Source organism: Tamandua tetradactyla, chromosome 13, assembly GCF_023851605.1.
Source record: "Tamandua tetradactyla isolate mTamTet1 chromosome 13, mTamTet1.pri, whole genome shotgun sequence".
NCBI lineage: Eukaryota > Metazoa > Chordata > Mammalia > Pilosa > Myrmecophagidae > Tamandua > Tamandua tetradactyla.
In genome coordinates this window covers 23,597,976-23,614,050 of record NC_135339.1, presented here as the reverse complement: position 1 = coordinate 23,614,050, position 16,075 = coordinate 23,597,976, and the positions used below count along the sequence as shown (strand labels likewise).

General features: G+C 42.9%; 1 protein-coding gene across 2 annotated transcripts in view; it reads left to right on the top strand.

Annotated features, from left to right (window-relative positions):
* Window positions 1-16,075, top strand: part of LOC143653725 (NAD(P)H pyrophosphatase NUDT13, mitochondrial) — a 205,336-nt gene that overhangs the window by 108,439 nt on the left and 80,822 nt on the right. The gene's annotated exons all lie outside the window — the stretch shown is intronic.

Sequence of the window (16,075 nt, the reverse complement as noted above, 5' to 3'; positions counted from 1 at the left end):
AAAAAAAGAATTAACAAAACAATTAGAAATCATTCCAATCTACATGTACAATCAGCAATTCTCAATAACATCACATAGTTGCATATTCATCATTTCTTAGTACATTTGCATCGATTCAGAAAAAGAAACAAAAAGACAACAGAATAAGAAAACAATAATAGAAAGAAAAAAAACAAAAACAAAACAAAACAAAAAAACAAAAACAAAAAACCTATACCTCACATGCAGCTTCATTCAGTGTTTTAACATAATTGCATTACAATTGGGTAGTATTGTGCTGTCCATTTCTGAGTTTTTATATCCAGTCCCGTTGTACAGTCTGTATCCCTTCATCTCCAATTGTCCCTTCTCTTTTTTTTTTTTTTTTTTTAATTAACGGAAAAAAAGAAATTAACCCAACATTTAGAGATCATACCATTCTACACATGCAATCATTAATTCTTAACATCATCACATAGATGCATGATCATCATTTCTTACTACATTTGCATTGGTTTAGAAGAACTAGCAACATAACCGAAAAAGATATAGAATGTTAATATAGAGAAAAAAATAAAAGTAATAATAGTAAAATCAAAACAAAACAACACAAAACAAAACAAAAACCTATAGCTCAGATGCAGCTTCATTCAGTGTTTTAACATGATTACTTTACAATTAGGTATTATTGTGCTGTCCATTTTTGAGTTTTTGTATCTAGTCCTGTTGCACAGTCTGTATCCCTTCAGCTTCAATTACCCATTGTCTTACCCTGTTTCTAACTCCTGCTGAACTCTGTTACCAATGACATATTTCAAGTTTATTCTCGAATGTCCGTTCACATCAGTGGGACCATACAGTATTTGTCCTTTAGTTTTTGGCTGGATTCACTCAGCATAATATTCTCTAGGTCCATCCATGTTATTACATGGTTCATAAGTTTATCTTGTCTTAAAGCTGCATAATATTCCATCGTATGTATATACCACAGTTTGTTTAGCCACTCTTCTGTTGATGGAGATTTTGGCTGTTTCCATCTCTTTGCAATTGTAAATAATGCTGCTATAAACATTGGTGTGCAAATGTCCGTTTGTGTCTTTGCCCTTAAGTCCTTTGAGTAGATACCTAGCAATGGTATTGCTGGGTCGTATGGCAATTCTATATTCAGCTTTTTGAGGAACCGCCAAACTGCCTTCCACAGTGGTTGCACCCTTTGACATTCCCACCAACAGTGGATAAGTGTGCCTCTTTCTCCGCATCCTCTCCAGCACTTGTCATTTTCTGTTTTGTTGATAATGGCCATTCTGGTGGGTGTGAGATGATATCTCATTGTGGTTTTGATTTGCATTTCTCTAATGGCCAGGGACATTGAGCATCTCTTCATGTGCCTCTTGGCCATCCGTATTTCCTCTTCTGAGAGGTGTCTGTTCAAGTCTTTTTCCCATTTTGTAATTGGGTTGGCTGTCTTTTTGTTGTTGAGATGAACAATCTCTTTATAAATTCTGGATACTAGACCTTTATCTGATATATCATTTCCAAATATTGTCTCCCATTGTGAAGGCTGTCTTTCTACTTTCTTGATGAAGTTCTTTGATGCACAAAAGTGTTTAATTTTGAGGAGTTCCCATTTATTTATTTCCTTCTTCAGTGCTCTTGCTTTAGGTTTAAGGTCCATAAAACCGCCTCCAGTTGTAAGATCCATAAGATATCTCCCAACATTTTCCTCTATCTGTTTTATGGTCTTAGGCCTAATGTTTAGATCTTTGATCCATTTTGAGTTAACTTTTGTATAGGGTGTGAGAGATGGGTCTTCTTTCATTCTTTTGCATATGGATATCCAGTTCTCTAGGCACCATTTATTGAAGAGACTGCTCTGTCCCAGGTGAGTTGGCTTGACTGCCTTATCAAAGATCAAATGTCCATAGATGAGAGGGTCTATATCTGAGCACTCTATTAGATTCCATTGGTCGATATATCTATATGCCAATACCATGCTGTTTTGACCACTGTGGCTTCATAATATGCCTTAAAGTCAGGCAGCGCGAGACCTCCAGCTTCGTTTTTTTTCCTCAAGATGTTTTTAGCAATTCGGGGCACCCTGCCCTTCCAGATAAATTTGCTTATTGGTTTTTCTATTTCTGAAAAATAAGTTGTTGGGATTTTGATTGGTATTGCATTGAATCTGTAAATCAATTTAGGTAGGATTGACATCTTAACTATATTTAGTCTTCCAATCCATGAACATGGTATGCCCTTCCATCTATTTAGGTCTTCTGTGATTTCTTTTAGCAGTTTTTTGTAGTTTTCTTTATATAGGTTTTTTGTCTCTTTGGTTAAATTTATTCCTAGGTATTTTATTCTTTTAGTTGCAATTGTAAATGGGATTCGTTTCTTGATTTCCCCCTCAGCCCTTTCATTACTAGTGTATAGAAATGCTACAGATTTTTGAATGTTGATCTTGTAACCTGCTACTTTGCTGTACTCATTTATTAGCTCTAGTAGTTTTGTTGTGGATTTTTCCGGGTTTTCGACGTATAGTATCATATCGTCTGCAAACAGTGATAGTTTTACTTCTTCCTTTCCAATTTTGATGCCTTGTCTTTCTTTTTCTTGTCTAATTGCTCTGGCTAGAACCTCCAACACAATGTTGAATAATAGTGGTGATAGTGGACATCCTTGTCTTGTTCCTGATCTTAGGGGGAAAGTTTTCAATTTTTACCCATTGAGGATGATATTAGCTGTGGGTTTTTCATATATTCCCTCTATCATTTTAAGGAAGTTCCCTTGTATTCCTATCTTTTGAAGTGTTTTCAACAGGAAAGGATGTTGAATCTTGTCGAATGCCTTCTCTGCATCAATTGAGATGATCATGTGATTTTTCTGCTTTGATTTGTTGATATGGTGTATTACATTAATTGATTTTCTTATGTTGAACCATCCTTGCATACCTGGGATGAATCCTACTTGGTCATGATGTATAATTCTTTTAATGTGTTGTTGGATACGATTTGCTAGAATTTTATTGAGGATTTTTGCATCTGTATTCATTAGAGAGATTGGTCTGTAGTTTTCTTTTTTTGTAATATCTTTGCCTGGTTTTGGTATGAGGGTGATGTTGGCTTCATAGAATGAATTAGGCAGTTTTCCCTCCACTTCGATTTTTTTGAAGAGTTTGAAGAGAATTGGTACTAATTCTTTCTGGAACGTTTGGTAGAATTCACATGTGAAGCCATCTGGTCCTGGACTTTTCTTTTTAGGAAGCTTTTGAATGACTAATTCAATTTCTTTACTTGTGATTGGTTTGTTGAGGTCATCTATGTCTTCTTGAGTCAAAGTTGGTTGTTCATGTCTTTCCAGGAACCCGTCCATTTCCTCTAAACTGTTGTATTTATTAGCATAAAGTTGTTCATAGTATCCTGTTATTACCTCCTTTATTTCTGTGAGGTCAGTAGTTATGTCTCCTCTTCCATTTCTGATCTTATTTATTTGCATCCTCTCTCTTCTTCTTTTTGTCAATCTTGCTAAGGGCCCATCAATCTTATTGATTTTCTCATAGAACCAACTTCTGGCCTTATTGATTTTCTCTATTGTTTTCATGTTTTCAATTTCATTTATTTGTGCTCTAATCTTTGTTATTTCTTTCCTTTTGCTTGCTTTGGGGTTAGCTTGCTGTTCTTTCTCCAGTTCTTCCAAATGGATAGTTAATTCCTGAATTTTTGCCTTTTCTTCTTTTCTGATATAGGCATTTAGAGCAATAAATTTCCCTCTTAGCACTGCCTTTGCTGCCTCCCATAAGTTTTGATATGTTGTGTTTTCATTTTCATTCGCCTCGAGGTATTTGCTAATTTCTCTTGCAATTTCTTCTTTGACCCAGTCGTTGTTTAGGAGTGTGTTGTTGAGCCTCCACGTATTTGTGAATTTTCTGGTACTCTGCCTATTATTGATTTCCAACATTATTCCTTTATGGTCCGAGAAAGTGTTGTGTAAGATTTCAATTTTTAAATTTGTTGAGACTTGCTTTGTGACCCAGCATATGGTCTATCTTTGAGAATGATCCATGAGCACTTGAGAAAAAGGTGTATCCTGCTGTTGTGGGATGTAATGTCCTATAAATGTCTATTAAGTCTAGTTCATTTATAGTAATATTCAGATTCTCTATTTCTTTGTTGATCCTCTGTCTAGATGTTCTGTCCCTTGATGAGAGTGGTGAGTTGAAGTCTCCAACTATTATGGTATATGAGTCTATTTCCCTTTTCAGTGTTTGCAGTATATTCCTCACGTATTTTGGGGCATTCTGATTCGGTGCGTAAATATTTATGATTGTTATGTCTTCTTGTTTAATTGTTCCTTTTATTAGTATATAGTGTCCTTCTTTGTCTCTTTTGACTGTTTTACATTTGAAGTCTAATTTGTTGGATATTAGTATAGCCACTCCTGCTCTTTTCTGGTTGTTATTTGCATGAAATATCTTTTCCCAACCTTTCACTTTCAACCTATGTTTATCTTTGGGTCTAAGATGTGTTTCCTGTAGACAGCATATAGAAGGATCCTGTTTTTTAATCCATTCTGCCAATCTATGTCTTTTGATTGGGGAATTCAGTCCATTGACATTTAGTGTTATTTCTGTTTGGATAATATTTTCCTCTAACATTTTGCCTTTTGTATTATATATATCATATCTGATTTTCCTTCTTTCTACACTCTTTTCCATATCTCTCTCTTCTGTCTTTTTGTATCTGACTCTAGTGCTCCCTTTAGTATTTCTTGCAGAGCTGGTCTCTTGGTCACAAATTCTTTCAGTGACTTTTTGTCTGAGAATGTTTTAATTTCTCCCTCATTTTTGAAGGATAATTTTGCTGGATATAGGAGTCTTGGTTGGCAGTTTTTCTCTTTTAGTATTTTAAATATATCATCCCACTGTCTTCTAGCTTCCATGGTTTCTGCTGAGAAATCTACACAAAGTCTTATTGGGTTTCCCTTGTATGTAATGGATTGTTTTTCTCTTGCTGCTTTCAAGATCTTCTCTTTCTCTTTGACCTCTGACATTCTAACTAGTAAGTGTCTTGGAGAACGCCTATTTGGGTCTAATCTCTTTGGGGTGCGCTGCACTTCTTGGATCTGTAATTTTAGGTCTTTCATAAGAGTTGGGAAATTTTCAGTGATAATTTCTTCCATTAGTTTTTCTCCTCCTTTTCCCTTCTCTTCTCCTTCTGGGACACCCACAACACGTATATTTGTGCGGTTCATATTGTCCTTGAGTTCCCTGATACCCTGTTCAAATTTTTCCATTCTTTTCCCTATAGTTTCTGTTTCTTTTTGGAATTCAGATGTTCCATCCTCCAAATCACTAATTCTATCTTCTGTCTCTTTAAATCTATCATTGTAGCTATCCATTATTTTTTCTATGTTTGCTACTTTATCCTTCACTTCCATAAGTTCTGTGATTTGTTTTTTCAGTTTTTCTATTTCTTCTTTATGTTCAGCCCATGTCCTCTTCATGTCCTCCCTCAATTTATCGATTTCATTTTTGAAGAGGTTTTCCATTTCTGTTCGTATATTTAGCATTAGTTGTCTCAGCTCCTGTATCTCATTTGAACTATTGGTTTGTTCCTTTGACTGGGCCATATTTTCAATTATTTGAGCGTGATCCGTTATCTTCTGTTGGCGTCTGCGCATTTAGACAGATTTCCCTGGGTATTGGATCCAAAAGTTTGGAAGATTTTTCTGTGAAATCTCTGGGTTCTTTTTTCTTATCCTGCCCAGTAGGTGGCGCTCGTGGCACACGTTTGTCTGCGGGTCCCACCAGTAAAAGGTGCTGTGGGACCTTAAACTTTGGAAAACTCTCGCCGTCCGGGGGGTTCGCTAGCCGAAGCGGCTTGAGCCGGCCCGGGGTCCTAACGCAGGGAGGGTTGCTGGTCGCCGCAGCCTGGGAAAGAGCCCGTCCGAATTTCCTAGTCGGCCCTGGGCGACAAGCGTGGCGGGAGGGCGCCAGCGGGAGCGGCCCGCCCGAGAGAGTGCACGTTCCCCGGGAGTCACGGGTTTGGAAGGGGCCTCCCCCACCCGTCACCGTTCTCCACGGCCTGGGGATTTCCGATCCAATTCTCTCAGTTGGTCCGGGGGGCTGCCCGTGGTGTGGGCGCCAGCCGCCTTGGTTTCAGGGGACCGCCTCTCCAATTCCCCCAGCTGGCCCGGGAAGGGGGAAGGGAGTAACTCCGGCTGCTTCCTGCCCCGCCCGGTGGGGCCCGCGCGCCTCGGCGATCTCACCCGAGCTGCTTCTCTCAGCCAGCCAGCCGTTCCAGGATGGGGTACGCTGTCTTTTTATCTCTGTTGTGGCTTTGGGTGCTTTCTGTATCGTTTCTACTCCCCTAGTAGCTGTCCTGGAGAAGAAACTAAGATCCGCGCGTCTTACTAAGCCGCCATCTTCCAGGAAGTCCCCAAAATAATGTTTTTTTAAAAAATGAGCTGTATGGAGGGAACTGCCTGAAAATGCAGAGCTGTGTTCCAGTAGCCATGTTTCTTGATGATGATTGAATAATGACATAGCTTTCACAATGTGACTGTGTGATTGTGAAAACCTTGTGTCTGATGCTCCTTTTATCTACCTTGTCAACAGATGAGTAGAACATATGAAATAAAAATAAATAATAGGGGGAAAATGTTAAAATAAATTTAGTTTGAAATACTAGTGATCAATGAAAGTGAGGGGTAAGGGGTATGTATAATCTTTTTTTTTTCTGTTTTCATTTTATTTCTTTTTCTGTTGTCTTTTTCTTTCTTTTTCTGAATTGATGCAAATGTTCTAAGAAATGATGAATATGCAACTATGTGACGATAGTGTGAATTACTGATTATATATGTAGAATGGAATGATCATATGTTAATGTTTTTGTTTGTTAATTTTTTTTAATATATATATTTTTAATTAACGGAAAGAAAAAAAAGGAATTAACACAACATTTAGAAATCATACCATTCTACATATGCACTCAGTAATTCTTAACATCATCACATAGATGCATGATCATCGTTTCTTAGTACATTTGCATCAGTTTAGAGGAACTAGCAACACAACAGAAAAAGATATAAAATGTTAATATAGAGAAAAGAAATAAAAGTAGTAATAATAGTAAAAAAAAAAAAAACACCCTATAGCTTAGATGCAGCTTCATTCAGTGTTTTAACATGATTACTTTACAATTAGGTATTATTGTGCTGTCCATTTTTGAGTTTTTTTATCTAGTCCTGTTGCACAGTCTGTATCCCATCAGCTTCAATTACCCATTATCTTACCCTGTTTCTAACTCCTGCTGGACTCTGTTACCAATGACATATTTCAAGGTTATTCTCGAATGTCCGTTCACATCAGTGGGACCATACAGTATTTGTCCTTTAGTTTTTGGCTGGACTCACTCAGCATAATATTCTCTAGGTCCATCCATGTTATTACATGGTTCATAAGTTTATCTTGTCTTAAAGCTGCATAATATTCCATCGTATGTATATACCACAGTTTAGCCATTCTTCTGTTGATGGACATTTTGGCTGTTTCCATCTCTTTGCAATTGTAAATAACGCTGCTATAAACATTGGTGTGCAAATGTCCGTTTGTGTCTTTGCCCTTAAGTTCTTTGAGTAGATACCTAGCAATGGTATTCCTGGGTCGTATGGCAATTCTATATTCAGCTTTTTGAGGAACCGCCAAACTGCCTTCCACAGTGGTTGCACCATTTGACATTCCCACCAACAGTGGATAAGTGTGCCTCTTTCTCCGCATCCTCTCAGCACTTGTCCTTTTCTGTTTTGTTGATAATGGCCATTCTGGTGGGTGTGAGATGATATCTCATTGTGGTTTTGATTTGCATTTCTCTAATGGCCAGGGACATTGAGCATCTCTTCATGTGCTTCTTGGCCATCCGTATTTCCTCTTCTGGTAGGTGTCTGTTCAAGTCTTTTTCCCATTTTGTAATTGGGTTGGCTGTCTTTTTGTTGTTGAGTTGAACAATCTCTTTATAAATTCTGGATATTAGACCTTTATCTGATATGTCATTTCCAAATATTATCTCCCATTGTGAAGGCTGTCTTTCTACTTTCTTGATGAAGTTGTTTGATGCACAAAAGTGTTTAATTTTGAGGAGCTCCCATTTATTTCTTTCTTTCTTCAGTGCTCTTGCTTTAGGTTTAAGGTCCATAAAACCACCTCCAGTTGTAAGATTCATAAGATATCTCCCTACATTTTCCTCTAACTGTTTTATGGTCTTAGACCTAATGTTTAGATCTTTGATCCATTTTGAGTTAACTTTTGTATAAGGTGTGAGATATGGGTCTTCTTTCATTCTTTTACATATGGATATCCAGTTCTCTAGGCACCATTTATTGAAGAGACTGTTCTGTCCCAGGTGAGTTGGCTTGACTGCGTTATCAAAGATCAAATGTCCATAGATGAGAGGGTCTATATCTGAGCACTCTATTCGATTCCATTGGTCGATATATCTATCTTTATGCCAATACCATGCTGTTTTGACCACTGTGGCTTCATAATATGCCTTAAAGTCAGGCATGCAAGACCTCCAGCTTCGTTTTTTTTCCTCAAGATGTTTTTAGCAATTCGGGGCAACCTGCCCTTCCAGATAAATTTGCTTATTGATTTTTCTTGTTTGTTAAATTTTTAATAATTACATAAATAATTTTTTTTAATGAGCTGTAATTGACAATCATCTGCTAATCCTGCAACTTTACCCCCTGCCTCAGTGGTCCTCAAAATATTGTGAAGTGCACGGGTGGTTCAGTGGTAGAATTCTCACCTACCATGTGGGAGACCCAGGCTCTATTCCCAGCCCATGTACAACCCCAACACCCTCACCTCCCCAAAAAAGAAATGTGTGAACAAAATCCCTATGATATACATATCACATATCTGCCTCTGTGTACGTGTAGATACAGATATATACATATACGTACGGAGATACAAAACAATTATTGTGCATCAATATCACCTGGGAGGCTTGTTAGAAACTCATATTCCAAGGCCCACTCCAGGAGATGGGGTAAGGACTAGGGCCTGGGATTTGACATTTGAAACAAGCATCCTAGAGAATTCTGATTCAGGCATCCTCAGACCAGACTTTGGAAATCTTGCCCTAAGTGCAGTTTGGCATTAGACTTTTCTCCTGGGTGAGACTTAGGAGCTGAGGTGCGCTCGAGCCCAATATTCCCAGTGCAGGGCTGCAGGTGACACTGGAGCGATGAGTGGCAGTTACCGTGATGGGTCAACCATGGGCTTGGGGAGAGGATTCCTGGTTTTAGTGCCAGCCTAAATGACTCTCACCATGCTGCCTCTCTCTGTAAAATACAGTTAAACAGTCACAGCCTAGTCAACCTCTCTGGCAGGTGAGGATCAACGGAAAGTACTGGAATCAACAGAGAGTTCTAGAATAACTGTCATTGGCAGTTGGTGGGCTTAAAGCACCCACATTGCTGGGGCATCTGGGCCAGTGAAGAGAGAAGGCCAGGAAGGAGGCTTTCACAGAGAAGCTCTCAGGGGTGCTGAGACAGAAGGAAGCTTGGAAATGCAGAGAAAGGGAAGGGCTTAGGGAGCCAGATCCTGATGTGGGGCCCAATTGGCACAGCAGCCTCCTGACACTGTCTCTCAGAAGCTGGGTTACAAGGAGGCCTTGGAGAAGTTGCCAGGTCTGGGAGGAGTCACCATCAGAGTTTCCTGCTGAGGAGAAAGTCCTTCTGCTCAGTCCCGAAGGGAAGATGGCTAGGCCACCACAGCTCCCCAGCTGGGGGTGGGCCCAGGAGCAAAGGTGCCCAGGGAAATGGTGGAATGGGTGTTCAGCAGAAGCTCTAAACTGATAAAGACATAATAGGATCAAAGCTTATTAACCCAAAAGAAGAGGGGAGGCAAAGTCAGGGAATAGGGAGAGAGTAGAGAAGTATAACTGCAAAGAATTTGCCTTGATAGGCTGGAGAAACTGCAGATGATGGAACTCTGGCCTTCCTGGTAGCCAAAGCACAGAAGGGAACAGATAGCTAGCATTATACTCTTTGTCTGGTAGAAGGAAGCACCCATACCAATTCTCTAGGAAGAGAAACTGCTACCTACTCCTGAGCAAGGCAGCAAACCAGACCTTCCCTTTGTATTTCCCCCTGAAACAGTGACTTAGCTAGGGAATCCTCATACCCCAGAGTGATGACAGCAAGGGGCTCTGACTCCAGGAAGGCAAGGAATAATTCCCCTCAAAAGAAAAAAGGTTGACTAGATGTCACTGCCTTGAAGCTAATGAGAATTCACCTGAAGGGTTAAACCCACTCGGGAGCTCTGTTCAAACTCTCTTTTCTTATTCCAGCCAGGGAAATTGAATAGATTTGGTTTTAACATGCAGTGAAGTTTGTAATCTCCGATTGAGTCATGGTCCCAGGTGGGGACTTCAAAACAAAAATGAAAGCAGTAAGTGCTCTCCTAAAAGCACACGTTGGCAAGTTAGACTGGGAATCACTCTCATGTCATCACATTGACGTCTTTTCCCACCACAAGTTAGTGGGAAGGAGCTGGCCGGCAGGAAGAGAACCTGGGGAATACCTCCTGCCCCGTGATGGGGAAATGGGGGAAATGGGCCAGGCCCCAGTAAGAGGCATTGGCCTGTACGATCCAGTCCTGAGATCCGATAACTGACCGTTGGTGGGCCTTCACTTGGAGGCCCCTCCCTCCCTCAACAAACCTTTGGCAGTGTCACATCCTCACTGCCTGCAGAGGCCAGGAAAACTCAGACTCCTTGCTGGGATGTGGGGATATTGTAGGTAAAATGCCAGGCTCGGGACTCATTTCTTCCTCTTTAACCCCCCACAGCACTTCGTTTGTACTTAGAGTACTTACCTTTCCTCGCCTCCCTTTACAGCCGTTTGTACTTAATCCAAAAATACACGCCTTGATGCCAAGGGCACAATTTTCCCTGCTTCTCTCTCCAGAAACTTGTTTGGCACAAAATACACGTTCAGTCTTGGCGATTGGATACAAATAAAAGTCAAAGAAACAGGAGACTAAGGGTGAGCCTTGAGAATGTTTTATTGTAAACAAAACACCCATAAGCAAATTTAGCCCCACAGATCAGTTAAACAGCAAATAGAGTTACAGTTGATCAGGAGCAGGGGTGGATTCTGGTTTTATGTGGGCTTTTGAAGTTTAGACAATGGGGAGATCATCTTTAAGAAAAAATAATACAAAATTACACATATAAAGCTCAGGGCTTGGGAATGCGGGGCACTGAAGGATGGATTTTAAGAGGTTCAAGGATAAATAGCCTGTGGTCTTTGGAAATAGCTGGCGAAGGTGTCGCAGAGAGAAGACTCGAGGTTGGCTGCACCTTACAGAAAAGGCAGGATTTGGATAGAAGAAAAAGGTTCTTGTGGCAGGACAAATGAAGAATTATGAAAGCCTGACACCTGTTGGGGAGACAGTGAACAAACCAATCCAGTTGGAGCGGGAAGTTTAAAAAAATGCAGGTAGAGAGGCTAATAATAGCAAGTTCACTAGTTAAAGGTCAGATTGCAGAGGGCTTGAATGCATCCTAAGGTGTGCAAGTTGCATTTTCCTAGTTACAGGAGACATGGAAGTTTGTATTTTTAAAATGTAGCTGAGTGGCTTGAGTAAAGAATTATTTTAGGAAAATTAGCCTTATTGTAGAAGGCTTTTCCACAAGTGTCCAGCCTTGGATGATAAGGGACCTACACCTGGGTTGTAGCTGTGAAGATGTAAAGGGAAACAACTAACTCAGTGGGCTTTGGTGATTTAGGGACCAAAAAGGGAGGGATTCCAAGATGACTGAGATTTCTGCTGAGTATTAGAGAGTGACTATATCACTACAAGAAATGTGAAGGTCAAGAAAGGGTAGATTTGAAGCAGAAAATAAAAGAGGAGCATTTGGCACTCTTGGTGACAGAAGAGCTATGGATTATGAGATGCTCAACTGATGCCTGGGACTTTAGGGCTGGGGAAGGCTCAGTGGGTAATGAGAAGCATTCATTTATTCATTCATTCAACATGCATTTGTTTGTAACCTCTGGCTCACCCAACTCTGTGTGAGGTGTCAAAGGGATGCAAGAGATGACGTGGTGCCTCCCTTTGAAGAATGTAATAATCACAAGGAAAAGCAATAGAGGTGAAACTATAGTTTAGTAAGGCAGTCAGTTGGGTATAAGAATGAACGATCCAGAGATGGGGGAGAGCTGGCTGTGATATTTGTCACCCATTGTTTTCCAGAGAGTGTTCAACTCAACCAACTTGATAAGTGAATATCCCTTTACCTCCCCCAGCTCCGCTTGAGTTCCCTCCAAAATTGCAGACATGACTGAAGAGAGCCATGTTCCCACAGAGGCCAGAACTGTCCTCTCATCAAGGGTGGTGCAGACAATAAGGGTGACAACAGTTCATGGAGAAAGCCCTATGAGAAGAGGGATAGTTGGGGAAAGTCTCTTGGAATGGGTGGGATTGTATCTGAAGCCTAAATAATTGAGGAGTTTGCATAAATTGTATAGAAGGGGAAGGCAGACCTGGCCCAAAAAGATATCCAAACTTTTTCCCAGAATGCAACCTAATAATTTGGCAAATCCTTTCTGACCCATAAAATCTCAGCTATTGGTAGGAGGGTGCTGTCTTTCTAATGCAGCATTGTTAGAGCTGGGAAACTTGTCCGAGGAAGACATTGTGGCTCCACAGGGAAGCTTGCCTGACTTTTCTCGTGAGGCTCTTTCTGTCTGGAATGGCTTTACCAAGAAGCAAGCATAAGAAACTAAATAAGAAGGGGAAACAAGAGAGTGTGGCAGAGGTGAGGGGGCAGAAGGGGTGACAGGCTGAGAGAGGCATAGGCAACGTAGCACCAATAGCCCCCAAATAATTCCAGCAAACCCCAACCTCCAAATTCCAATTTCAAGATGTTTCCTTGGTGGCAAGCTGACCAGCAAGAGCTGTTTTGGCTGTGCCCTAAAACAAGCAGAGGTGGTCTCACACCTGTAGGCTGTTTTTTTAACTTCTGTCACTGGAAGCAGTGTGTATTCTATTTTCTTGCTTCATTCTACCCTTTCTTGAACTTCTCATGTGGACACGTGGAGCCAAGCACGTTTTAAAATGTTACATATACATTTGTGTTTCAGAGCAAAACAGCTATTACAGAGGGCGATCTGATATCCACAGGGTTTGATTTTCCTCTAACAAGCAGCCATCAAGCAGCACACCCCTTTGCTTAAAAAGACTGTTTCGCGCTTACCTTCAGGACACACCTACCTCAGAGATGGTTGTGTCCCCATAGAGGCTGCGTGCGAACCAGCCCCCTTCCCTCCCAGTCACTCCCGGGGGCCTCTTTTTTCTGCTTATGAGTTTTCATCCTCCGTGAATAAAGGGGAGAAAAGAAGTAGCAGCAGTCAAATTAACGTTGCTACCTCTTCCTACTTGGCCACCAAGTACAATATGAAGCTGAGGCCGTGAGTAGGATAATGGGGGCTTAGAACCATTCCCAGTAATGGCCGTCCCCCATGTGGACGGACAGATGGCCCATTTGGAAGGACCTTGTTGGTCAATGGGACAGGACCCCCCGTGCTGCATGCCGAGGAAGCTCCTAAGCACCCAGCTGCACCCTGGGGCTTTTTGGCTGTGACTTACTATTTGCCCTGTTATTAACAAAGCCACGCTACTTGTCCTGCCCCCCTGAAATGATCTCACACACACAAAATCCCTCCCTCCCTGCTGCAAATGGAAACTTGCTCCAACAAAGTTACTCTCAGCTGGAAAGAGAAAGGGGCATTCGATATGAAATGGAAACCCCCTTTATTATCAAATATTTCAGGAAGCTAAACAATATTGAGGAAGTCACCGACATGCCACTACCAAGCTCTAGCACATCCTGCTATTTTTCTCTTCTGGTTCAGATTCTTTTCAAGAAAGCAAATGCTCACAATGCACATGAGGCTTCTGTCCTTGGCCTCCTGGCCGACAAGATGGCCGTCAAAGCTTCCCGAGGCAGAACGAATAGGAAAGGTTGGCTACAATTGATCACATTTAATTTTAATGCATAGCTGAGCTTGCAAGAAGGTAAGGGAGACCCCCTGGGTGAGGGGCAGAGGCCCAAGGAAGAAAGTTCCAGGGCACTGGGCATATAAGCAGCAGTTGCTGTAGCAGTTACACGTGCTCTGTTTTAGGCCACGGGGCCCGCGAGGACACAGAAGCCTTGGCCATGCTTGGAGGTGTTGGCACTCACACGCTGTCCCCGCACCTCGGATAAGAGTGAACTTAGGAAATTCTTCCCATTGGCACGGGAAGACGAGGGAACCTGCCCATCTTAGCCTGGGCTCTGGGTAGGAAAGACTCCCCAGAGAATTCTTAATCAAGGTCTAGGCCTCACAGAGACCCTCTGGAGATTATAAACTTCATCTTTTGGGAATGAGAAAAGGAAAAAAAACCTGGCTCTGAGCCTGTGATATCCTGGGACACTTGGCATTGGTAAATGCAAAAACCCTCCCTGCAGGACCCCCCACCCCCCCACATACACACATAACACTCACACACACAGGCAAGGTCCCGCAGGGGTCACCCAGACAAAGCCCTGCTAGGAAGGAGCTGGGGGCCCGGAAGGTTCACCATTCACCCCTCGGCTTATATTTGATTCCCTGATCTTCTCAGAAAGAGTTACCCCTGCTGGGGCTCCCTCCATGCCCATCAGGAGGCAGAGTTGGCACCTAGGAAGTCTAGGGCCCCTCCTCTGTCTATTCCTTCCCTCCCCCCAGAGCAGCCACGAAGTTCTTCACAATTTCCATGCATTGCATGCATTGCTTTGTGCTTAGACCCTGCTGTGAGCAACAGCACAGCTGGCAGCACCCTGGTGTGCACACACGCTGGGGTTCAAACGCAGGCTTCCAGGCTTGGCGCTGAGGCCCGGATGGAGGGCAGCTGAGTTCACTGCCTCGCATGGCCTCCCTCCTTCCTGCAGCCAATGTCTGCAATATTCACATTAGTCTCACTTCTCTGAAAACAGCACTCACAATGTTTGAGGGTGCCTCTGAGCAGTCAGCTGATTTTAAAACACTATGACTCACCCCCTGTGTGTGGGTGTCAGTTGACCACCCATTAGTGCCGTGGCTTGGGGAGAGCCCTGGGGCAGGGGGGTCACGATTACATTCTCAAGTCGTTCATGGGGGTGCAGGTCAAAAATGATGAGTGAAGCACTCTCCCAAATCCCCAGGAAGCTGAAAAGCCAGAGGGGTGGTGGCATGGTGGAGGGGTTGATGGGCACTTAAACTGACACGTCTCCCTGGGCTTTGCTGGGCGCTGGGAGCTTAAATGAAGTGTAGCTGTGCATGGAGACGACAGAGCCTCCTAGCCTTGGTGACTTCAGGGTGGCAGCCTCTTGAGGGCAAGACCCATATCTGATTCAATACCTCTGTATCCTGAGCTCTCACAGAGTACCTGACACACAGAGGGGGTGCCACAAATAAGGCGGATGGGTGCGGGATCGGGGGTATGACCATGGCAGGGCCAGTGCAGAGGCTCCTCCATCCCATGCAACCCACAGCACCCCCCAACCCCAGCTCTGCAAGGTCACCTTCAAGGCAGGCAATGGGGTCGGGGGTGGGGGGTGCAGGGGTGCAGGGAGAAAAAGGGCAAGGCCTGGGATGCGAGCAGGGACAGCTCCGAGTCCTGCCCCCACAGCTCACAGGGTGGGGGTCCACTCTGAGCCCCTGCAGCGGGCATCTAACTTCAGCATTTCTTCCTGCACACAGCTCATACCTTCCTACTCTTGGTTCTGACTGTACACCAACTCTTCTCCACCACAACTCCCCCACCCCGCTGTAAGCTACTCATGCCCCTGGCCATGCAGCCCCTCCCCCAGGCTGGTCCATTGTGGTTTCCGCATTTGCACTCCTGGTTTCTGCTGGTCCCAGCTGCTGGCTGGAAAGTGGCTGGAGAAGGAGATGCCTGTGGGTGCTGGGATGCAGTCAGGCAGCCCGCTTGGGTGATGGTGCTGCTTGAGGCGGGAGCCCCAGCGCTGGGGGTCACCCCAGGCATTGTCTCCTCCCTGGTCACCAGGTGTCACCCACCACCAGCCCT